The 26,296-nt window shown below is 45.9% G+C and overlaps 1 protein-coding gene across 1 annotated transcript in view; it reads right to left on the bottom strand.

Annotated features, from left to right (window-relative positions):
- TNR (tenascin R) overlaps positions 1–26,296 on the bottom strand; it is a 405,370-nt gene that overhangs the window by 272,551 nt on the left and 106,523 nt on the right. The window lies entirely within an intron of this gene.

Raw genomic sequence — 26,296 nt, 5'->3', positions numbered from 1 at the left:
TCCTTTTGCTGATAAATCTTTAGTGCTCTAAGGAATGGCTGGTCACTTCATCTGCCCAACCAGCAAGCATGACAGCCTTTCTCATCTTTCAGAGTTTCTTTCCTCCTGCCTGGTTGTCCTCACAATTCTTCAAAAGCAGGCTTAACCCCTGATTTTTCTCTGCTCTTTGGCCCAGCCATTGATCAGGGGGTTGGCAGGAGAGATTCGGTGTTGGGAAGGGTTAGGCGAAGTCCTGGATGGAAAAATCCCTGATATGGAGCTGAGGGAAAGAAGAAGCAAAGGCACATTGTGCGCACTTTGCTTCATCCACCCTTTCGTTCTTAAACAGACAATCATTTATTTGATATGGGCTAAGATTTATGTCATGACTTACGGGACTGGAGATTTGGGGGCAATAAAAATTTGTCAGACTATTCAGACCTGTCATCTTCTGAGTGCCTTCTTCAAGCGCCAAGGTTTCCTTAACTACCCAGATAAGTCTTCCAGATGACTGTCAGATTCTCTGTCAAGGGGATCAGTCTGTTTTCTACTGGGCTGCTCTATGGGCCAGCAGGGCCCTCTAGGATGGATGCTGGGCTTGAAAGAAGCCAGCCTCTGGCAAAGAGTGATGTACCCGCAATGAACAACATGGCCTGCTGTGTTGGCACATGCTTCTCTGAGCTCTCAGCACTGTGGTCCTCGCAAGGAAGTGAGATGGTGAGATGCAATTGAAAGATTCCTGGACTTGAGTTTAAGAACCCCAAATTGTAATTCTGTCACAAATTAGTTTACGTAACTCTGGGAAAATATATTAATCAGTCTGTGCCTCAGCTTCCTCACCTGTAAACTGAGAAGGGACTCCTAGTTTCCCTAGGAATGGCTACAAGCTGACAGAGTTCCTGAACTTGATTTACAGATGCGTCATGGGCTCTTGTTCACAGAGGCACTGTTGATGCTCTGCCCAGGCCCCATCCCTCCCTGAGCTTCTGTAAGCCTCTACTTCTCCATGCTTAGTTCTCTTCCAAGGACAGCCCACGGGCCACCTGGGCTGCCTGGGAGGTTATCTTCCACCACCTCAACTCCCCCTGGCCCTTAGCCAATGCCTGATGCATACAGGAGCCCAAAAGCAACGTTGTCTCAAGTCTGAACAAACTCTTGCCATGCCTGCCCTCCAGAGTTCCCCTGAAGACTCAGGCTGAGAGGGACTTCGCCTGAAATATCATCTTCCTTGTCTTCCTCCCCCTCCCTGGCTTGCTCCCTCCCTCTAATACTACATTCTCCTGGGCCACTTTCACACGCATCCTCATTCTGGGGTCTGCCTCTGGGATCCCAAATCTGAAAAGTTGGTAGAGTTCATTCTACGAATAAAATATCCACCTATCATTTTTTTCTTTCTGTTACTTCCTTTCTATATTTCCAGTATTTCTGGCCTCTGTGTAAACTGTGCTTTGGCCAATGGTAAATGATTGTTGAGACTGAGTAGCCTTGAGATTGTAGGTGAAATACCAAACTGGCAAATGGCTCGAGAGAGAAAGAGATTTCAGGTAAGATGGAGAATATGGAGACTATCTCCTTTAATTCCTAAAAGCCTAGAAGGACTAGGTTTTTACTAAGCACTTATGCAACCCGGTAGTCAACACTCAGACATGTGATTACAACATACATGGAAGTCTAATGGGTTGGTTCTTGGAAAAAGTAGGTGGGAAACATTCTTCCCAATTCTGAGCAACTATAGAACTTAATGGTCCTCTAAGGCACCTCTGCTTTTCCCCACTAGATTGTACTTGTTGTGGATACATCTTATCTTCCAGACTGAATGTCCCTGATGGACAGAATTCTTATTGGATGAGTCACCAAGTACCTAGACCCCGAAGCACAATGTTTAATTGTCAGAACTCAATAAACATTGTTTGAAAGAATAAAAATGGATGTGAAGAGCAGTATAGTGGTTAGAAGGGTTATCAGCAGTGGAGTTGAGCATATAGGTTCAAATCAAGCTCTGGGCTGACTGGTGTAAGTTATATTAGCCCCTTTCCCCTCCCCCTCAATTTCCTCATCTGTAAAATTGAGATGACACTAACTACTTTGTGAGGTTTTCCTAAGGCGCATGAGCTATTATCCTTAGAGGAATTATGAAAGTTTCAAACACACTACAGCCAACGAACTAACACTTGCTGCTGCCGAGCCCGGTTGGTTCTGTAGTCTGAGAAAGGACAGCAGAGCCTGAAGACCTTGTGCCTTACTCAGCGATCCAAGGAGACTTGCTGACTCCACATGTTTTCCTTCCATAACAGCCCATCCTGGAAGCACTACAAGGCTTAGAGGCCTTTGTTGTTTTTATTTTCGAGAAATCTTCTGTCGTCATATTATTCTCTAACAAGTGGATCTAATCAAGAAACTTTCTGATAGCACACACTGCTGTGGAAAAGTAATATATGGTAACGGTGGTGCTAGAAATCAATGGGGTGAAGACAGATTGCTTACAAGATTGCATCAACTTCATAAACCTGTTTTGCTTACCCATTTGCTGCAGATATCTTTCTGGAGAAAAACACAATGAGATTCCTTTAAATGAGCATCAACACAAAGTAGAGTTTGCAGATTAAAGGACTAAATACAATTATTAGGAAAAGGTTGATGGAAGAAAATGTAAGAGAGTTGCTTTGGGATCTTGGAGTAAAGAAAGAACATCCTAAACAAAAATTTTAAAAACATAAGGCATAAAGCAGAGAAAAAAAGTTGAATCTGATTGAAAATTAAGGATTTATGAACAATATGGATAAAATTGACAGTTGGTATTGGGAGGAAATATTTGTAATGCCTGAAATTGACAAAGGACTGATGTATAAAATGTATAAGGACCTCCTGCAAATCAATGCAAAAATACAGAAAATCTATCGGAGAAATGGGCAAAGGATGAGAATAGGAAATAAAAAAGACTAAACCCCAAAGCATAATAAGCATAAGAAGAGCTGTTCAAACACATTAGTAATCAGAAATGTGCACAGTAAAATAATGAGACACCACTTTAAACTGGGGGAGTGACAAATTATAAAGCTAGATGACACCAGGCGTTGGCATGGATGTGAGCTATAGAAACCCTCAAACCCAGCAGGTGGGAGCATAGTTTGGTGTAGCCATTCTAGAGAACAATCCTCAGTCAAATGGAGCTCACACAACCCAGGACCCAGCCAATCTGCTCTGGGAATACATTTGGAAGAACTCTCTTGGAGGTCCACAAAGAGGCACGTGCTAGACCCCTCCTCACAGCACTGTTTGCTGGGCAGTGTGGTGGGTATTCTCTGAGATTCTATCCTGAGGAATGGATATGCCACACATAGAACATGTACACCATGGAACACTTTGCAGCTAGAGGAAGCTGTAGCCTAAATGTACATACAGTAACCCAGATGGAGCTTCCAAGCACAGTATGAAGTAGAGAAAGTAAAAACTTAGTTAAATTGATTACTCAACTCAACTTACATAAATATAAAATGTGGATTGACAATACACGTAGTTTGCAAGAACATATGCACACATCAAACACGTTAGAATCATTGCCTATGGAGGTAAGAGAATGAGTGGGGAATGAAGATCAATGAAGACCAATGAAGATTCCCTACTGGGAATGGGGTCCGTGTTTTCTGTCTTTGTCTGATACCTGCTGAGGTTGAGGTGATTTGGGTCTTTGGTTGAAGACACTTGAGGGTTTTAGAAAATGGCAGCTGGACTTGGTAGTGGTGTCATCTGAGGTGTCATCCTCAGCAATACCTTGCAGATATCCCCACACTTTTGGGACTTGGCTTTTACTTTGCAGGCATAGGGACAATTTCTGTCATTAGCCAGGTGACACTGGGCCCACTCGTGTTAACTGAGATGCTTGTGAGGCAGAGGTAAATGTCAGAAGGCCAGCTGATTAAGTTACAATGAGAAGTAATTGTCATACAAGCAGAGCATTAAATGCTCCATGATTAGCGCATTGTCTCCCTGTAGTCAAACTACGAGAGAAGCCAAATCATAATCAGGAGTTTTCTTTGATGGAGACAGAGATAAAACCAACAGAACTTAAATGATGTTATAAAAAGTCAGTCAACGGACAGAGCTTGAGGGATTGTCACGTGCCAGAGATAGTCTTGCTAATGAGAACATAATACCAGGATCATATACCTATGGAAATTTGGATACATATGTAACACCTAATCAAATGCACTCAAGTCAAAAATACTCTGAAGATTGGGAACATAAACAAAAGCTTGATTCCAGACAAATAACACAACCAACCACCTTAGGAGAAACATCGCTGAGAACAAAACCCCCCTTGGTTTCTGCAGACAGGGGATAAATGTAAAGAAGCCTTCTTACACCTGTCAGTGCTGAGTTTTACTTAAGCCCTGGATCCCACAAAACAGGGAAGGTAAAAAACATCCCATCCTTTTCTCTTTCAGGAAAGATCCACCCTTCTTCAGATAACCTAGGTAAGACTCACGGATGCCCCCCTTGTTTACCTATGTCAGGGCTAGACACAGATCCTCTCAATTCCCATTCTCTGCCATAAATGATTAGCTGAACCATTTCTCCCCACTGATCAATTGGAAAAAAGTGCTAGTTATCAAACTTTGGTTAAGCTTCTCTCTCTCCCCCACATCCCCGAACTTTGGTCAGCATTCACCTCCACGACATCCCCTCCTGATAATAAGCTGGCCTTGGGGTCATCCCCTGCTCTACTGCCCTATCATGCCACCCTTCCAGCCAATGTCCCCAGCCCTGGCTCTTTCTAGCCTGGTTTTCTCCTCCCTATAAAAGAATACCCCTTTGACTCCTTGGGATGCTTGCAGATCTGTTACAGGGTCTCCGTATTGCAGTAGCTCCTTTCTCCATTCTTGAAATAATCCTTTCTAGCAGTCTGTCTTCACCAACTTGGGGTTTTTAAAATTTGATACACCTCAGAGACCTTCCCCTCCAGCACTCCTGGAGGAGATATGCCCATCTCGACTCTTTGTAAGTATGTCAGGAAAGGAGAGAGGGAGGAAGGACAGGGGTCCTGAGAGCTTGCTATGTGCTAGGTGCCTCAGTGGCATTTTCCCTTCCTGTGGGAATATTCCATCACTTCATCACCAAGGCTGCTTGATGTTCCCAGTTGGCCTGGAAACCCAGATGCTCTTGCCCAGCTTCTACTTTAAAGGTCACCCTTTGATGTTTCTGTTGAAATCCCCTCCTCCTTGCCCTTTGCATGGTTCTTTACTGATGCATTTATTTATTTAAATTTAAAAAGTTGCAGACTGACTTAACCTGGCCCATCATTTGGGAAGAAAGTGGCATCGCTTTTGATCCCCCGAGGCTTGTGGTCACCTGGGGATTGTTCTTCATTTCATCATGTTGGTGTGGAGTGATGTCCACCCAAGTCCCTTGTATAAGGTATATTTTTTGCTCATCAAACATCTATCCTGGTCTCCATTCCCTTCCCTTCTATTCTTGACCTCCTTTACTTCCTCCTTATGTTGACCCATTAACAAATGAATTAATTGGTTCACTACACTGCCTGTGTTTCAAGGGTTGTTCTAGGTACTAGAAACACATAGACACCCTGTCCCTGCCACTGAGTAGCTCCCAGACAGCAGTGGAGACAGACATACAAAGTAATATAGTACAACACGATTAATCCTGTAATAGAGATATGAAAAAAATCACAGTGCTGTAGATTGAGTTTAAATCAATGTGTGTTGGGGAAACAACGACAAAGAGCAGACAAGCAGCAATTGAAAATGTTTCATGTTTTATATCTAATACCCAACCTTCCTCAGGGCCCTTAGATAATTCCTTCCTTAGAGGTCACAGACTAGATAATATAGTTCTTCCTCTGTTAGGCACCAGCTACAGAGTCTTTCATAGGAAGGAGCTTGAGAAAACCACTGAATCTTGATTTTGGAGAAGCAGCCTCCATGTTGGGTTTTCGGGGAAGGGGGAGACAGAGAGAGCTCTGGCTTCGATTTCCTTGTCATCCATCCTTGTCTTTCCACAGTCCCCGGCAGCGCAGAGAAACGGGTTGGTGGGGCACACCTTTGGGCCCCACCCCACCTCACCCCACCCCCTGGTTTCTCCTACACTGCCTTAGACTAAAGGGTGCTCCAGCAAAGGTGGTCCTAAAGCTCTAGATGACCCTGTGGTTTTGCTCAGGAGACCTGAGGCCCTTTATTACAGGGCTCCCTGTCTTGCATATTTGGCAATATTTATAGGAACTTCACTCAGTTGCAGAGAAAATTCGGATTGTGGGCAATGGCCTTCTCTTTCAAAAATGCTCTGCAGGGATAGGCACCAATCAATGGGTCAGGCCTCTGCTATTTTATTCGAAGGTTGGGCCCACAGGCAGTGCTAAACACTGGGATTTTCCATTCCCCTGAGCACTCCACTGCTGGCATTAATAGATTTTTTTTCAATTAGGAAAAAAAAAAAGCCCACCTTTCTTAACACATAAAATAATGCAACTGTTTTACAAATGAATTAAGGACCTTCTAACCTTGACAAATGTACCCTTAATCTTTCTGTGATGTCTTTAAAATCCCAAACCACTTATGAGATGAGACAAAGGCTAAGAAAGAGAAGAGAATAGATACGGTGGAGAAATGAACTCTTCTTAGTTCTCTAAAGATATGTTGTTTTCTTTCAATTTTTTTTCCATTAATGATCTTCATTTCAACATTTACTCAACAAATATACAAATGTTTCTTATGTGCCTGGCGCTGTGCTATGTGCTGGGGCATGAACATGACCCTTCCCTCAAGCTGTGTATAGTCAAGAGGGACTGAGAATTTACAGATCCAACACAGTGACTGCCACTTTGGAAGTCTTTAAAAATATTTGATAAGCGAATGATTAATCAGTAATTTGTGACTGGAGGTATTCAGTTCAGATACCTAGAGCTGTATGTTTCTTTATGGGAATTGGAAACCAGTGAAAGGGTTACCAGGAAAGACTTTGCAAGGATCTCCTCTGGGTATTGTTTAAGTAGAACTATCTTTCTAGAACAGTGCTCCATACAAAGGTATGACCCCTACAAATTCCTGTGATCCTGTCCAGACCTCTGAATCTCTGTAGGCATGTTCCATTTTGCTGCCAGCATTTAAATCCTTCACATAGCATTTCCTGGGTCCAGTAGTAAAAGCCAACTGCCAAATTTGGGGGGAATTTTGTGAGCCAGTTGACATCATATTGATAGCTTGAAATTGACCATGGTGGGAATACTTACACCACAGCAACTGGCAAATCCTTCAAGTCAGCACACATATCACCTCCCACAAACCCTGCCCCAGAGCCAGTCCACCAGCATACTCTGCCTGTCCTCCGCATACCTCAGTCATGCAGCTGATCTCATTGTCACCACTGGACCCATCCTGGGTGGCCTGACTGCTAGTCTGTCCTCTGGGGCTGGAGGTCCTGTTTCTCTGCCCTGTTGTCTGCCTTGTTGTCATGAGTGTGTTGTTACCCCAGTCCCATTACCAGCTCCTGGCCAGGTGGCTCTCTCACCTCTACTTAGGGACTTTGAGTAAGGCCAGTGCCCCTCCCTTCCTGGAAAAACATTGCCATCAAAGTCAAGAGAGACTGTACCAAAATTTGGCATCTTGCATACTCTGTCTATATCCAGTCTTTATTAAATGCCTACTATAAATATAGACATGACTGTCTTTGCCCAATTTAAATTCCCACCACCTCCATCAGAGAGGTTTTATGGTATGATAAGAAAGCATGTGCCCTGGGGAAACATGAGCCCAGTCAAACCCTAGCCCTGTCACTTACTAGTTTTGTAGTCTTGGGCAAGTTACTTAACCTTTCCAAGCCTCACCTTGCATGACTACTGTTATCATTAGAGATGATGTATATAGCCAAGCACTCAGTAAGTGTTAGCTACTATCTCTCACATACATGTTCATATCTTAATTTGTCTCGAAGAACTGAATATACTGTACCAAAATCCCTTGTTGTCCAGTGGTATGGTAGGGAGGGGAGGGGACTGTGGGGAAAAGGACGTGATGCCCCAGTGTGGTGGGGGCGAGCCCTGGAGGACAGCAAAGCCAAGGTGATGTTGAAATTAGGTAGAGTGAGCCAGATGCCCTGACCAAAGGAAACCAATGTTGTCTCCCTTCCTCTCCCAGCCATGTTTTCCTTCTTGCCATCTCGGCAGAGGTTGTGATTTCTTGCTACCTCCTGGGAATCTTGTGTTTCTTTATTGCTTTCTTTCTCAATTAGTTCTTCCCACTTTTCCAGGAATTTATCATCATCATCATCATCATCATCATCATCATCATCATCATCACCAGTTGGTTTAAAAACTTGGGACATTGGGGGCACCTGGGTGGCTGAGCGTCCCACTTCAGCTCGGGCCATGATCTCACGGCTCATGAGTTCAAGCCCTGCATGTGGCTGTCTGCTGTCAACACAGAGCCTGCTTGGGAACTTCTGTCCCCCAATTTCTCTGCCCCTCCCCCGTTCATGCTCACTCTCTCAAAAATAAATAAATATTAAAAAAATAAAAAAATAGACTAAAATAAAAAGTTGGAACACATAGACATTCTCCCAACATTCTTCTTCCCCTAGAGCCTGAATCCTGACTCTTTCTAGCACATACTATGGTCACTGCCTCAGGCAAGGACTTGGGGCAGCTGCCTTGGTAACCATATGTCTTCCAGGCCTCCCCCCACCAGGTCCCTGTCTAAATACCCCTCCTCGGTATTTTCTGACTCTTAGAAGGGAGACATTGTCACGGGTGTTCCTCAGGATAAATCCTGCCCTACCCTGCCTGCATCCAGACTTGCGTGGGCACACGCAGATACTCAGCACTCAGGTTATGTGGTGTACACGGGACAAGGGGGCCACGGGAAAATTACTAAGGGAAAAAGGACCATGAGCTCCCTTCCTCTAGCAGGCAGCCTGGAGTGTAGCTACGGCAGGACCATCTGGACTCATCAGGGGACCCCACCACGCAACCAGGGGCTGGTGAGAAGCCAATGAAAGTGGCCTCCTTCCTGAGGCTGCTGGAGAGGAAGCTGGGCAGGAGGGAAGCGGCTTACTTACATTCGTGGAGATGAAGAAAAGTCAGCAGAGGTGAGTGAGGGCTACAAGTATTGCTAACAGAATTGTGAGCCTTTCATCTTTGGCTGAGGCTGGTGTGACCCAGAGCCTAAATAGAATGCAGTTGACTTGTTTTCAGCTGGTCTGTGCCCTGGTATAAACTCAGGCATATGAGAACTCCAGGCCAGGACAACCCTGTTTTACTGAGTCATGTTGGGCAGTCTCCCGACCTCTCGTGAACTTCAGCATCCTCCTCAGTGAGTTGACCTGAAGCTGGTGTATAGAGAGGAACGTGAAGATACAGCCAGCCTTCCCAATAAAGATGTGTTTCATGGTACTGAATAGAGATAAGAAACAAATCTGAAACCTTAAACACTCTTATTTACACGCTGTATCATGAACGTAGCATGCACCCTTCAATTGGGCTTCTAAAACACCCCATATTCATGTAGATTTAGATTTTATTCTACATAATAGTAGAGAATCTTACTGGACTCTTTGCTAAAAGGATATTTTATGACTTCCCATGCTCACCACTAGGAGTTTCAAATGCAATGTTGTAATATGAGTTGATATTAAATTTGCTCCCCTAATGTATATGGTATAGGTTGTAGATTCAGGTGACTTTTACAAATGATTTGAAGAATGGCATGTGGGTATGCTCTGCTCCACCACGGGCTCCTGACTTCCTATATGGATCAGAGAGGCTGCCAGGAGGCATGCCACAGGCCAGCTGGCTCCCACACCCGTTATCTCTCCCTATGCACCTTGAAAGGTATTTCTGGACTCTAAGGGTTCTGCTCAGACGTGTCCTCCGAGAAGGGCAGTTTTATCAGGTCACTTTGTCCTTCACTCTCACTGTGCCCTTGTGTTTACCGCCAAAGCATTCCTCCTCCTGAGATGTACTGCAGCACTGAGGGACACCGATGTCTCCTTGAGAAAGTGGCATTGTCCCTTATCCCTCCCCAGGTGTCCATGCCTTCTAGATGCTGGCAGGTGATGCCAGGTGTGCTGTGGGGTCTAGGCCACCACTCTGAATCAGATCTTGGAGGGCTTGGGGTCGTGGGGTGACTGGCTTCTCCCTACCATAGGATGGTGAACAAAGAAACACAGTGCCTTCTCTCAGAAACCAAATAAATGGTGTTCAGAGCCAAGGCAACCAAGAGGTTCAGCAAAGAGTCAAGGAGGGGTGTGGTCTGCGGTGGCTCCAGCTGGGCTCCAGCTGCCATGCCTCCATTCTTTCTGGGCATTTGGCATGTCAGGACATTACACAAAGCAAGTTTCATTTATATGGTATGAGGAGCATGGGAAATAAGACAGCGCTGAGAACTGGGAAAGCTGGAATCTAGCCCCGGCTTTGTCACCAACTCCCTGTATGAGCGCAGAAGCACTTTGTCTCAAGTTTCCTGCACTGTGAAATGAGAGGCTGAAAAAGATGACTTCCCAGATGCCTTCCAGCTTCAACCATCTATAATTCTGGCGTTCTTCTCAGCAGCCGCCATTAACAAAAATGTGTAGTACTGGCAATGTCTATCTATTCTTCCCACTGCCCCCAAAAGAATTCATTCTCTTCCTCCACCCCCCTCCCCTCCTTCCTTCCTCCCTTCTTCTACCAAAAGAATTCATTCTCTTCTCCACCCTCCCTCCCTCCTCCTTCCTTCCTCCCCTCCTTCTACTCTTCCCTTCTTCCATCCTTCTTTCTTTCTTTCTTTCACTCCTTCCTTCCATCAAATCTGTGGGCAGATTCTGAAGATGGACAGGTCCATTTGGAGCCCCTGACCGGGATCATCACCATGCTGTCTCATCTGCTGAGAGTTTTCCAACATAGGAACACCTTTGACGATCGGCAAACAAAACCATCTCTACTTCAGAATCTTCCTGCTGTCCCCTCCCCGTGAAGATTTGCCTAATTGGGTGTGGAGCACTTACACTGAGGACTTGACCTGAGTCAGGTGTGAGTGCCTGGGTTCTTCTGTTAATGTGTCAGTGTTCCCAGACAGTGCTGCTGTCTCCACGAGTGCTGGCTCCCACCAGGGACCCTGTGTTCATTCTGCTCTACCTCCTGTCATGGACCACAGCTGCTCCACCAGTCAGGATGGCCTAGAGCCTTCTACTCATGGTGTGGTGTTGGGACTAGTAGTGTCAGCATCACCAGGGAGCTCCCAGACCTACTGAATCAGAATCTGAGATCCCCAGGAGATTTGCATGCACATTCAAGTCTGAGAACTGGCTGGGGGCCTCAAGATCCTGTCACTGTCCAAGGGTGTTCCTCACCCTATAAATAATAGCAACAATTAACTACCCAATGTTTTTATTTCACAGAGCTTTTTCACAAATATGATCTTTTTCAATCTTTACTTTTGCAAAGTAGTTTTTACTTATTTTACCCATTTTTAGATTAGGAAGGTGTAGTGCTTAGCAAAGATGACACAACCATAAAAAGAAGAGTTAGAACCTGAACTCGAGACTCTGGACTCCAAACCTCCATGTCCTGCACTGTGCCTACTAGCACACAGGTACCTACGTCTGCCCCAAAATCGCTCTTGTGCCTTAACGAGGAGGGTAGTTCAAGCTCAAGCGATGTTCCTTATGATGATTATTGGGGCAAGCTCCCTGTGGTCACCCAATTTGTATGTTTGCATTCCTTGTCTTAGGCTGCTGGTCTGCTCTGTGGAAATAGATCTCAGACCCTGTTTGCGTGTTTTTATTGCCCACTAATCAGAAGTGAGTTGCAATTAGACTGGAGTTAGAAAGTAATGGTGTAGTAGTTACCATGTAGTTAAGCAGTAATGGCAGGCGATTACATGTCTGGCCTTGAGATTGAAAGTGATATCATTGGAGCCCACCTCCTCTTGAAAGAAACAGTGAATACACACACGGTGTCACTGCAGATGCTACGAATCAACCAGGCAGGCCTGGTTCTTTTCCCCTCTCCCCCTTGTTTTTACTACGGTTCTGGGACTCAACTGGATGCCAACTGGATGCGTATTGGCAGCCACTTAGCTGCTTTTGTTCCATGCCATTAAACTGTAGCTCTGTTTCACGAGGGGAGTCTCCATCCCAGCTGGCTAAGAGGAAACCATTTGTTCGCTTTTGCCCACCCTGCTGGCAGATGCCCTTCTCAAGCCTGGGAGCACTGCCTCCAGAGAAACTTCTCACAAAGCCATAGGGTCATTGCTTACAGCAGGAAGTGAGAATCTCCAACATGGCTGGCCTGAATATATCTGCTTTGTAGTCTACCGAGGAGCCCAAACCCGCTTGTCACCTCCAGGAACATATTGCTGGGGGAGCAGCTGACCTGGGTGCAAGGACTATTTGGAGCTCCACTTTGGGCAATGCGATTCATCAAGCACTGCCCTCGCCTTCTGCCCAGGAGTGCGCGGCGCACAAGCTGTGATTCATCTTAGAGGCTGAGGATTCCATCGGGCACTGACGTGCCTCTTCGGCTTTCCATCTGGCTGTTCATTAGTGCACAGCTGTGCCTCGCCAGCCTCATGGCCCAGCTGGGGAAGGCTGGAAGGTCAGCCTTCTGCAAAAAGAGAACAAGTGGCTTCCATGAAAAGAGGATCCTGCCACACTGGGATGGTGGGAGTGTCTCTTAGTGACCAAGGACCTTTTCCTTTCAGTCCCCTCCTCCACAGTGATCTACTCCACCTCCTGGAGATGGTCCCTCCTGGGCCATCTCTGGCTGTTTGGCTTCCTAACAGAAGACAAGCACAATACTCAACCCAAAGAGCATCCCGAAAGCAGCCGCCATTCTTGAGCCCAGGGTCCGTTGCTGCCCAAAGGGCCAAAGGGAGCATCTAGAGCCTCTGCCAGCTTGTAGCAGCCAAAACTTGGTGCAGAGTCAAAGCCCAGGACTGGCCCCTCCAGGACTCTCCCCAGAGCAGCAAGTACGTCATCCTGCCATTTCACTGCAAGACCACTTTACCTTCAGGGGACCAGAAAAGTCACACGGGCAACTGACCTGACGTATTGGACAGAAGAGAGCTAAGTGGGCTCAGTGAGTCCAGCAGTCTCTCGTGTGTTAGCCTGGCTGGGGTGAAAACAAGTATCCGCTACAGCTAGCTTCGGACCTAAGAAGGGAGTGGCCTAATTAACACTAGCCATGAAAGCACAGCATTCAGAACTTGAATAGTCTAAGAAAATTCTCCAATCCAAACCACCATCTTCCGGATGAGGAAGTCAGGCTCTGGTCACATTGTGCGACTTGCTCTCAAGACCCAACACTGGTTAGGGCTGAACCAGTAGCCGGGTTTATGGTGCTCAGGGAACTGGTGATAATCAAATGCACGGTCCTGCTCCTCTCTTTGAGAAAAAAACAGTGCAAACACACAGGTTTTGTGTCGGGGTGGAAACTACAGTGGCTTCGGTTTAAGAAAACGTTCATTCACATGCATCACTTCCCTAGCAGCTCAGTCTTTTGTGTAAATCACTGGACTGAGATTTACCCATCTATAAAATGGGACTAATAAAAGCCACCTCACCAATTAAATGAAGAAGGGGAATTAAATGGAAAGTAAAGTGCTGTATAATTGTTACAATGGGCAATTTCACATAGACGGAGTCATTTTTGCTAATAACTGTCTCTTTGGCTGTACGGGAAGCAAAGTCCAAAAAGTGATTTCAAGGGCCCAGAGGTAGTTTCTTGCACAGAACCCTCTCCCCCTGGTTTAGAAGAGAGTAATAAGTAATGTGAGCAAATTGCTCAGTGAGCACAGAGCAATGAGTGTGGACTGCCAGCTAGGGCTCCTCTCAGCTTTATCACCAGCCCGTTAGAGAGCTGCTGCTGGGTGTGGGCGGGGCTGCCCCAAGTCTGATAGAATAGAGACAGGCAGAGGGGACTGGACAGAGGATACATAACACCCAGGCTTGACCCAGCAACCTCACACTGCCCTGCCCTGCCCTACCCTGTCCCGCCTCGCCCCTGCCACCTGGCTCTCATCACGGCTGCCAAGAGGAGCTGAAGAAACTTGTCTGCATTCTGGAGCCTTCCTTACTCCCTTGCCCACCCCTCCAGCAGAGCTGCTAAGGAGCAGAACCACAGCCCAAAGGCTGGCAGGGGAGGGAGAGGGGAGAGGGGCAGAGCAGCTGAATGAAACACACTCGCACAGTTGAGCAGAGCAGCGGCGGGTAGGTGGTTCAGAGACTAAGACCCCAGGATGTGCTCACGAAATTGAGTCACACGGGTCACGCTGTGCATGACATTGGCGTCTGATGTCCAGTGCTCGCGCAGTCTGGGCTTAGAGCCCCTCACTGGTGTTGGCAGGTGTGGGGAATGCCGGTTCACGTGAGCCCAGTCTCAAATGAGTTTGCATGAGTTTGCTGAGTTTAAAAAAATGGCTTCTAAACTCTAACTCGCTTTGTAAAGTTGAGTTGTCATGTTTAGTCCCATACTGGCCTTCCTGGCAGTTTGGCCCCTAAACCACGGGCGCGTCTCATTTTCCAACTGCTGTGAGCTGCCTGGATGTCCCAAGTGTCCTGTTGGTTCTAAGTATGAAATGCTATTCCCACCCGCCCCTCTCCCCTCTGCTGTTGCTTTGCCTTGATTCAGGCCTTCATCCTCATGATCCCCAAGAGCTCTGCTTCTTGACTGGCCACTCCATTCTGGCATATGGCAGCAACTCAGTACATACTGTTAACCAAATGACGGACATGATTTACTGTAACGGGCCCCTTGCTCGACTCCCTGTCTACATCTGTCTTCACTCTAGCCTGAATCCTGCTGCCAGATTCATCTTCCTGATTAAAATCTTCTAATGTGTCCTCACTGCCCATTGAATTAAGTCTAAGCCCTCAGTCTGAATTCCCTGCTGGCCATGACACGGCCCCATCTGACCTTTCTGGCTTCCATTCATGGATCTGAGATCCCCACCAATCTCAGCTCCATACTGCCCTTAAATTCACCCCCTGAGGTTTCTAGCTCTGTGCATTTAGGGATCATTTCCTCCCCTGCCCATCGCCCCTACACCCAGATGCATCCATCCAAATTACACACAAACACTTCTGTGCCTTCAAGTGTCCTAACCTATTACATGACTTAATCATAGTCCTACCTCACAGGCTCATTGTTTAAATCATTGGCCCAACATTAGCTACAAAGAATATGCTTGATAAGGTCTTGTTAATATGACTACCTGCTCTTCAAAGTCTTCCTCAAATTTGACCTCATTTAAAACTTTCCTGTTCTCCCCCTCCCTGCCCCCCACCTCATAGCAAGGTCACCTTTCCCTTCTCTAAGCATTTAGAAACTCTCTACATGTGCCAAGCTGTGCTTGTCCTATCTTTCCTGCTAGATTATAAGCACCTTGAAGGCACAGATTTATACTGCCCAAAAGTTCAGAGTGTGGCCTGGATTGAGTCTGCCCTGGTTCAAATCCCCATTACACTGCTTCTTGGCTGAAACACTTTGAGCAGGGTAGGTATTTAGCCTCTTTAGGCTTGGATTCCTTCTCTGGCAAATAGGGATGATAATGTTGTTCGATCCATGAGGTTGTTAAGAGCCCTGTGTGAGATGATCCACGTAAAGCACTAAGCATAGTGCTTTGTACATAACACGTGTTGGGTAAATGTTAAGTATTTTTGTCATTATACATTTCTGTATCTTATATACCTAGTGTAGAACTTTGAACGTTAAACAAATATTTGGAGGATAAACCAGTCTTAGAAACTTAGGATCAGGAAGGAGCACATGAGGCAGAACAGCCTGACGTGCTCTCGCTTTCCTACTGGATACTGCTGTGGGGTAGGGAGTCGGGCACTTGCAGGTATATGGCCCAGCTGAGGCAGGTGGCCTCCCCAGCACTCATTCATGCTGAGAAGAACTATGTAAACAGGAATGTGGCTGGGGGGGAGGAGGTAATCAGAGGCCAGATCATTGTTACAGGAAGCTCACACAGGAATCTAAAGGGAGCAGTAGTTCCCGGGGGGTGGGGAGCCACCAAGAGCCTCACAGAGAAGAGTACAAAGGAAATGGAGTTCCAAAGACCCTTGTGTTCTACTACACAGCCATGGCGTGGTGCCTGTTCTTCAGTCCCAAGGGGAGAGCAGCCTTTAGTTGAGCATTTCCTGTCTCTTGGCTGTCCCCAGCTTCCTGGGGAAGTGTCAGATGGGTCCAAAGTCAGGGACACCTCTGGTGTCTCATCTCAGCTTGACCAGGGGTACTGATGTTCTAGCACCCTTTGCAGCTTAAGAGCTGTGGGGAAGAAGAGATCTCTATTTACCTGGGAAAGCTCTCCGGGACCTCCAGTAGCAGCCAGCCTGGCTTCCACTATTCCCACGCCAGCCCTGGTGATCCCTTTTGATATCTTTTTATTTCTTCTCAAATAACCCACAATTATGAAAAACAACAGGGTGATTTTTCTGCCCATTCTGTCCGGAAACCATCAGTCCCAAGTGTCAGGAAAAGGGAATACCTCGGATGCAAGAATTGCATCAGAGCCGGAAGTTTGGGCCCACGAGAGGGAGTATGTAGGGATGTGTATGTGGCCGTGCAGGGGACCCGGGGGGTGACACAGCTCTGGGGCTGGGGTGGGGCATGTGCTCTGGCACTGCCTGGCATTGGTTCTGCCAGCAACATCTGGGGAAAAAAGTTTTCTTGGCCTGTACACCACCCTTTCCTTGGGGACGCGCAGAGGCCTCAGTGCCACCCAGCACCACAGTGTCCTTACTTGAAAAAAAAAAAAAAAGCATGAAAACACTCACCATGTAAGAACATGGAGAGGATTAAATACAATTATAACTATGAATAGTCTGAATCTGGCCTAGAACTTGATAGACCTCCAGTAGATAATGGTTGAGACTATAATTACTATCATCACTGCCCACCTATATGTAAGATCAGTCCTATATTCAGATTAACCTGAGGCTCTCCCAACATTTTTACATGTCCAGACATGTTCTTTGGAAAAACTCAGTTTTTCCTGGCGGAGAGAGCCTGTGGGGACTAAGAAGCCCCTGGCCACGAACTTCACAGCTGCTGGGGGAAATGGCAGGTCTGTAAGGGCCCAAGGAGCCAGCTGCCCCTGTCACTCTAGAGACAACCCATCAGATACATGATGGTCTGAAGCAATAAGGACCACTGGGAGAAATGCCTCTGAGTCTATAGTTTTCGGCTCTCAAACAGTGTCTGAGAATCTCATGGAAAGCACATTAAAAAGGCAATTTCTAAGGTGCCTGGGTGGCTCATTCGGTTAAGCATCTGACTTTGGCTCAGGTTATGATCTTGTGGTTCATGTGTTCAAGCCCCGCATCAGGTTCTGTGCTGACGGCATGGAGCCTGGAGCCTGCTTCGGATTCTATATCTCCCTCTCTCTCTCTCTCTCTCTCTGCCCCTCCCGCTCGTTCTCTCTGTCTCTCAATCTCTCTTTAAAATAAATAAACATTAAAAAAAAAAAGGCTATTCCCCTGGGAACCTTGGAAGAGGTTCTGACTTCGTAATTCTGGGCAGGGGACTGAAAATACACCCTGTACCAACATGCCAGGTGATTCTGAAAGTGTCTCTGGAGCCCACACTCCAAAATGCCGGCCTGAGCCAACAATGAAAGCATGTTCTCAGGGCTTCTTTCTCCCCAGGGGAGCAGGCACAAGTGTTGTGATTTGGGGCAGCGGGAACATCTCCCACAGCCTTGTCAGGATCTCTGAAATCTGTGGCTTAGATGTGCCTTTGTTTGAAGGGTACTTGAAAGGGATTAAGGGGAAGAGGTAAAGAGTTAACTGCTAACATTGCAGCTCAGATGAGAAGATGGGGTGTATTTGACTGAGAGCTGGAGTTGGAGCTTGCAGCTATCATCTGGTAGCTGAAGAGCAGGGCTTGAGGAGGGAGAGGAGCCGCAGAGGCAGGATGGAGAGGGCCTGGGGACAAACTTCCTCTCCAGCGCTTTGCTGTTTGGCCCAATGCTGGCCTGCAGGGAGATGGAAGAGGAACGCACCATCCCCAGGGGAAATGCCAAGCAGGAAAGCAAAGGAACTGCCAATTCATTCAATTTGTCTATCAGATCCCTCTGGGCCCTCGATGGGCTTTCTATGGCCATCAAGGTCAAGTCGTGGAGAATGCTTATCTACAGGACTCTGCAGAAAACAAGAGAAATCTCATTTTCTCTCAAATTTAATTTTACCCTGTACTCTGAGAGTGTGATCCTATCAGGGCTGGAGTGTAATAGCCCAGTTGAAGGGATCAGATTGGATTTCGATAGCACCCCGAGCTCCCACACGGCAGGCACATCAGGGCCCCAGATGTCTGCAGTGCTCAGGGACTCTGAGAGGAGAGGATCTGCCTCTTCTCCATCTCCAGCAACTGATCCCTTGGCTTTAACATATTGTCAGCAGGGCTGAGACACTAAAAAATGTCCTACAGAGGCAGGCTAAGACGTTTCTATCACAGGTTCCCAGGGAAATTGGGTTGTTTTAAAGTTTCTCACCACTGGAAATGATGCCAGCCTCCTAGCCCTCATCCCAGGCTTCCAAGAGCAGGCAGGGCCATCGAACCGAGATGGTACCCTGCAAAGGACAGCTGGCAAGCAGACTATGAACACAAGAAATGCAGAAATATGAGGAAGGGCTGCAGAAACAGAAATGCAGTGAAATGGGCAGTGCATTTTCTTGCAGAGAAACAGAAGTGAGAGAGGGTGGGGATGAGTGGGAGTAGCCTGGCTGTGGCCTCTGCAGCCTTGAGGTGGGGGTCAAGCACAGAGCATCAGAAGGGCAGGAGCTAGGGGGCTCAGGGGCCCCAAGAGCCTGAGGGCCTGAGTGTCAGCACTGAGAGACCAGAGTCAACACCACAGTTAAAAGGCCAAAGCTGAGATTTGGAAGCCATGAATTTTATAGGATAGAAGCAAGAGCCAGATGAGGGCAGAGGCCATCAGTAGTAGGATGAGTGAATAGAAATACATAATAATTCTAGAGAATAGAAGCAACAGTGGTTGAGCACATGGTTCCTCATGTAAATAAGTTATCAGCTCTTTGGGACGAACTTCATCTGAATACTAAGTGCTGGGGAGGGACTTGCTGATACAACCCCTGCCCAGAGGTCATTCCCAGGACTCCGCTACTCAGAGCTCTCCAGGGCCTGGAGCATCATTGCCACGGCTGCTGAATTGCATACCAAAGTTTAGGAACAGGGTCTTTCCTTCAGCTGGACCTTGAGGGGCTCCATGGCTCAAAATATATATATATCTGAAGTGAAAGGTTACCTGGACTCTGAGGACAGGTCTGTAGAGTAGCGAGGTCCCATTCGGCTTGTGGAGAAGAGAGCCTTTTGTTCAGGCATGCCGAAAAGAGAGACCCTTGTCATATCCCTAAAAACTACAAGTGGGTAAAGTCTTTCAATGGAACCTTTCCTGAAGTCGTAGTTGAATGAAGTGTCTAGCACTAACAGATCAGAAGTTGAAAAAATTATGTTGCTTTTGTTATTTAATAATAATAGCAGCCATCCAAATGGGTGAGGTGTTTACCATGTGGCAGGCTTGGGGTTGGGTACTACATGTAGCCTGTAGCCTGGACCTCATTGCTAGTCCTAGAACAATCCCATAAGGGTTCAAGACGTGACTCCCAGACTTATTCTCTTTTCCTCCCTCTGTCTTTCTCTTACTCTCTCACCTTTTGCAAATAGGAAGGTTTGGCAGATAAGAGGGTTTTGGCTTCTGTTTCATATACACGTCCTCAGGTGTTTAGGGAATCCCTTTCCTACCACGGCATTTAGCTTCCCTGTTAGGCCTCCTTTTAATGAATAAAACACAACCTTTTAGGGCTGTCAGGGCTGTTTCACACTAAATTTACTTGGGCTCCTAACTCCACCTGAGAACCCAGCTGAGCTCTGCTGACAAAACAGAGGTAAGCTGAGCAGCTTGGGAAGAGCAGGCTGGATTCTCATCCAACAAGTGGGTCAGGACATTGGCTCGCGGACAGTGGTCAGGTGGCTACTCTGGAAGAAAGGGATGGGGGCACGGAGGTTAATTTCATTAATTTCTAGTTCTTCTGATTTGCAACAATTAAAAAGACTGATGCTATCCAGGACTGGGAAGAATGTGGGGTGGTGGGTGCTCTCAAATGTTCACAGTGCAATCTTTATGGAACATGACGTTGGATGTCTTATTAAAGTTACAATTGCACAAAACTGATTAGCAATCCCTGATTATGAGTCTTCATTATAGAAATACAGATATATATATATACACACAAATATATGTATACATATATATATGTATAAATACATACATTTGTCGAAATACAGATATATGTATGTATATATATGTGTGTATATATATATAGACATATATACATGTGTATACACACACACACACACACACACACACACATATATATATACACTGGTCATATACACTGGTCAGTTATATCTATAGTCCTATAGATTGGGAGCAAATTTACAGGGTAATGTGTACTGATTGATTCCATTTGCCAAATCAAACAAACAAGAAAATGTGCATGAGTGTATGTGTGTGAGTGTGTGTGTGTGCACATACACAGGCACAAACATTGAGAACATAGTAGAAGGATGCACACCCTAAAATGTGAACATCAGTCATCTTGGTTGCACGGAATTAGAGAAGTCAGCTGGATATTAGCACTTTCTCTATACACCTATGCATTGTTTTACATATTATAAAAAGCATAGAATACTTTGGGTTAAAAACTTAAATAAAATTATAATTAACACTATTTAGAAAAACCAGGAAGCATGAATGGCCATTAACTGCCCATCATTGCTAACAATACCAATATGTGATCCTCACAAACACAACTCTGCTCTGGAGGAGACAGGGATGAAGTAAAAGACAACCAAGGTGCCTCAAGGGACCCAGTGAGACGACATCTCGGCCTGGACTACCCAGGGGAGCATCACCTAAGCGCCACTGGCGCTCTGACGTGTAGTGCGCATGCTCAGGCAGCTTCCCCTCCACTTGATAAGCTTTGCGAACAAACCCGAAAGAGCAGCTTTAACAAGGCAAAAGTAGCTCTGACAAAAGTGTTTGGCAAACCTGACAATTAAAGATGGCGTGAGCAAAGCCGGTTTTCAGCTCCCAAGGCCCACCAGTTCCCCCTAAAGAACGGAGGTCTCCTGAGGGCATCCATTAGCACAGACTGAAAACGGAGGACATGCTTGTTGATATCATCTTATTTCAACATTGGATTATTTGAGTCCACTTGGAAAGTAGGGCCTAGGAGGTAAAGAGGAGGCCAAGCCACAAAACTGAGATCTGCAAATACTGGTAACCATGAATTTAGTGTTGATATTTTGCTAGACCCTGCAGAGGCAATGTAATTCTTTACCTTGGTAAGACACCAATAAGTTACAAAAGTTTTTGAATTGAAAATAAAAGTAATATAAATATTAATCTCTGATAAATGCCTATTTTGTGTCATGTATCTTATCTTATTTAGTCCCCAGAAGAGCTTTGCAAGATCTCATTATGTTTCTTGTGTAAATGGCAACAATGAGGTGGGAAATTTGCAACCGTGACCATACAGACGGTATGTGGCAAAGCTAAAATTCAAACCCAGAGCATCTGGTACCCGTGACACAAATCCAGAACTTCTAGACTAAACTGGGACTTTTCAGTGCACCGTGATCCTATCATACAAGGTTACAATGACCCTTTCCCTCAGAAGGACAATAGTTGTGGGTACAGTTCTTCTTATAGGGAAGATACTCACACCATTCCCAACTATAAGCTGCCCTTCTGTCTAGAAGACCTACATCCTCTCCTCTGCTTTACAGTAATTTATTGCTTATCTCAAGGCTTGGTTCAACTTCCCAAACTCAGACATGTCCTCTGACTTCCTATGTTATAGAACTTAGCTTACTTGTAACTTTCTACGTTGTGGAACTTAGCTTAGTTTTGTGTGTGTGTGTGTGTGTGTGTGTGTGTGTGTGTGTGTGCGTGTGTGTGTTAAACTCAATTTGTCTACAAGGGCTTTGAGAACAGAATTTTGTATTCATTTAAGTCCCACAAAGCCTAGCACAGTGCCTGACATTCACAAGCTGCTTGACACGTGTTTCATGAACAAATGGATGAACACGAAACACAAATGCATGAAGAGCCACTGCTCTCAGGCTCCCTGTTAGAGTAAAATCAGAATTCCTCCTGGTAGGAGAACTTAAGAGACCCAAAACTGGGGAAGTCAGAAAACACAGAGTCCCCAGAGCAGATTAAGAGTCCAGCTTTGAAATGAGTCTCATGCCAACCAAGATGTGATGTCAGGTCCTAGCGTTCCAGAGAAAGGTGCTGCTCAGGGCCATGGCACATCAGAGTCCCAGAGGGATGCTGAGTGGGGGGAATAGCAAAAGATTTGGGGCCCCACTAGGTGGGTTTCCCTTCCTGCATCCCTCATACAGTTGTGATGTAAGCCCTAGCCTTGTAGACAGAATCCTGCCTTGGTCAGGTGAGGATATAGCTGGGACTGTCACAGCCAATGGAGGACATGCTCAGCTCACCATGATGAGTAGCTGGGCTCTGCAGTGCTAGGCCTACCTGAAACACCTGGAAAGCCAGTACATAGCTCTGCTGTCCTCACCAAGCCCAGAGGGGGAGACACAGAATGTGGCAGCGTGTTTCCTTGGGTCCAGAATACACATTTCAGTGGTCACTGCCTGGCATCCATAGGTGCTGGAAAATCTTTGTTAAGTGAATGAATGCATGAGTAAATGAGAATGAGGATAAAGAGAAAAGAAATACAGTTCACCTTTTCAGGTTCCCAGGAACTTGCTCTCTTTTCTGTCAATACAAATGCTACATGTATCTTGGAAGCCTGTTCAAACACGCCTCCATACTGGCCATGGGGTTATCATCTGTGGGGCTCTTTGTCGTATTCATATTTCAATGTGTTTATGGATTGTTTCCTTAATAAGTTCATCTGGATCTTGTAGGCCAAGACTTTGTCTTATGTTCTTTTCGTGTTTCTCCTACCTGTAGCACACAGGACTGAGGGATGACTGACACCTTTTGAATCCCTCTGCCTCCAATTACGAGGAAAGAAGGAAGTAAAAGGTTCCAGAGCCAGCCAAATGGTGGGAAAGGAGGAGAAAAAGAGACAAGAGATTTTGGTGGCAAAGAAAAACCATGTTTTGCACAATCTAGCTTGTGCTAAAAATTAAAATAGAAACGGCTTTCAAGATGGCATGTGTAATTACAATTAATTAAATATTCTGTTACCGAAATTATTTAATTACTAAAGCTTCCCACAACCTCAGAGTTGATTTAATCACAAATGCCATAAAAATTAGGGAAGTAACAAATGGATGGCCTCTTAGTACATTCCATGGTATAAATGAAACTTTCTGCCAAAAATGGGCCGAAGGGAGAAAGAGAGAAGAGAAAAGAATGAAGCAAAGGCCTCCTTACACTCCAATTTGCTGGGGTTTATCTCAGAATGGGAGCAAGGAGAAGAGGAAGTAATTAGAGAAATGCCCCAGAACTAATGTGCCCCCAGCCAGACTGAGTTCTGACTGCAGCAGGGGATAGTGAAAAGGATGTGGGTGTCAGCCAGACCCAGGTCAGCCCAGCGCTGACAGTTACCAGCACAGCGACCCTCCCGACTTGGTTATTTTCAATCATTGAGCTGGAATAATAATAATAAAAGTAAGGCCAGCCCACGAGGTCGCTGTGTGGATGAAATAAGTCAGTAAATGTAAAACACTTGACACAGCGAACAAACCATGGTACATTCCATGATGGTCAATTCCCTACTTTGATTTTGAAAACAGCTTGCTTTTTAAATTGGGGGTACAGAGGAAGTTGGGGAGGAGGGCACAGCAGTTTGCCCTACATTTCAGATTCCCCTGAAGAATCAGCTTTTTTTGTGGACTGATGCTGGTGCTCATGATACACTCACTCCACTTGTTACCTCCACGTCTCCTTCCTCCATTCCATCCATCCAGCTGCCTGACACCTCTTATCCCGCGTCTCCATCAACTCTGGCCTCTGTCTCACCTGTGAGCCCCAGCTCTGCCTTATGTGCCAAGCCATCTGTTCTGCTGATGGGGCTTCGTCTTCTTTCACATTTTGTTTTCTTGGTTTAAATTATTGTCTGTCCATCTTAGGCAAGGGTTTTATCTCAATAGCCCAAGTGTGTGTAAAGAGTAGAATGTATCAGAGAGGAAATCTAAGTGCGCAGGGGCATGGAAATGTGGGCATTGGTTGGAACTTAGTATATTGAAGCAAGAAACAGAACTTGTGGACTTGGAATATTACAGTTGAAAAGGTCCTAACACGTCCCGAGACCTGCCTGTCTCTACTGTCCTAAGGTCCAGGTGCAGAAACCAAAGCACAGAAAGGGAAAGTGACTTGCTCATGCTCATCCATCACCAGAAGTCAGTCCCAAGGTTCCCATTCCCATCAGATGCTCTTTTTGTGATAAACCACTGCTTTTTCATGGCAAATTATAATTTTACAGAGTGTTACTTATCACCAACTCCCACCCTCCCCCAAACAAAATAAAACTCAAAAAAAGGTTGCCATGGCGATTCTAGGTTGTCTTCATTCTCTCAACAGCATGCTCCCATGCCAATAGCTTATTGTCAATGCTCCCTGCATGGCCCCCACTCTGGCCTTTTGTAGGTGCTGGTGAGCCTGGCCACGGGCACCTGGGACAGGAGGTCTGCTTCCTTAGTTAACAAGATGCATCCCCAAAACACAAGAGGTCTGCTGCATCCCCCCCACACACTCTGAAGTTAAAGATATGTTAGAGAGTTATTCTGCAAGAAGATGATCCTAGCACATGATGGGTCTGACCCAGGGGTCTGCACTGACTTAGAAGCCTTGATTAGACCTGACATATCTGGAAGTTGTTTGACTTTGAGCAGCCTGGAAAGTTCTGTCTCAAATACGTTCACCAACATGTGGGTAAACTGAAGAGTCCCTTCAAACTTTGCCCCAGGGAAATGGATGATCTCTAGCAGTTTGGAAATTCTCCAGTGGGGATTTGTCCTGGTTTTAACGTTTGCCTGCAACACTGGCCTGATAATTCCAATATTCAGCAAGAGTGAGTTTTCTTATCATGACTCCATCTCTACATTTGTAGAACACATTTTATCAGGTACTAGGCAGGAGATATGGAGCAGCAAGGAAGTAATTCTCTTGTATTGGACTGATTTGAGAATTTTTAATAAAAACTCCCCAAAATCCAGTTGCACTGATATAGATGGAATTGGTAGTGTGTACATCAGCCTGAATTAACTCTATAGAGACTGAATTAATGATGGGACCACTCAGCAATCATCCCATGCTTCACCTCCTGTATGATGCTGTGCTCACCCTGACTGCAGAAGACGCTCAATCAAATCATAGAGCTTATTCATCTTGGACTATTACAGTTCATAGAGGCCTATAGATTACTGAGAAGAGAGTTAGCATTATCCGCATTTGGATTCTTGAGTGTTTGTTTATTTTAGAAATACAAAAAATCTATTGCAGTCCAAGCAGATTTATGTTTTCCTCACACAGATATGAGGCATGCTCAGTCTCTGAGGGTTATTTATTACATGTGACTGCCTGGGACTCATCTATTTAGGCTGCTGTCAGGCCACCCCAAGGAAGCCAGCCTCAATCTTCATTTCCTCTCTACCCAGGTCCCCACGACTGGACCTTCTGTTCCCCCCACCTGATGGACCATTCTTGTTCCAATTCCCAGACCAATCCAAAGATATGAAAACAGCATCTAGAGCGCCTCACCCACAAGAGTTGGGGTGAGCATCCATAACCCTGCTGAACCACTGCTCAATAGTGACCACTGCCTCCTCCATTATCAGAATCAGGATATAGCATTCCTTGGATAGTTACATGAAAATAATGGTGGTGATGATGATGATAATAATAGCTAACACTTAAAAATGACTTATATGTTCTAGGCAGTGTTGTATGCACTCTACACCTATAAATGCATCGAAGCTGTCCCACTAACAGCTGAGTCATAGTTCATCCCTGAGAGCCCCCTGCCCTCTTTCCCAGGCCCCTCTGATTCTTTGCTGATTACCTGATTCTCTTGCTGTTCCTAGTACCTCTTCTAGGACTAGAGACTTGCCCTTGAGCCCTAATTCAAGGGCCAGGACCATTCACCCAGGCACAGAATTCCCAGATAATGATTGTATTGTCTTCTGTGTGATTTCTAAAACTCTTCTGTGAGGCCTTGCTGGGGGCCCACCTCCTGCCCTTGGAACTGTGGTGCTTTCTGCTGTGTGATTCTTCACCACAAGGCCCTCTCTGTTTGGACACTGAACCTCATGGGCCCTGGAAAACCC

The sequence above is a fragment of the Acinonyx jubatus genome, chromosome E4, assembly GCF_027475565.1.
Source record: "Acinonyx jubatus isolate Ajub_Pintada_27869175 chromosome E4, VMU_Ajub_asm_v1.0, whole genome shotgun sequence".
In the NCBI taxonomy this organism is placed as follows: Eukaryota; Metazoa; Chordata; class Mammalia; order Carnivora; family Felidae; genus Acinonyx; species Acinonyx jubatus.
The sequence above is the reverse complement of the archived record's forward strand: the minus strand, read 5'-3'. Positions and strand labels throughout refer to the sequence as shown.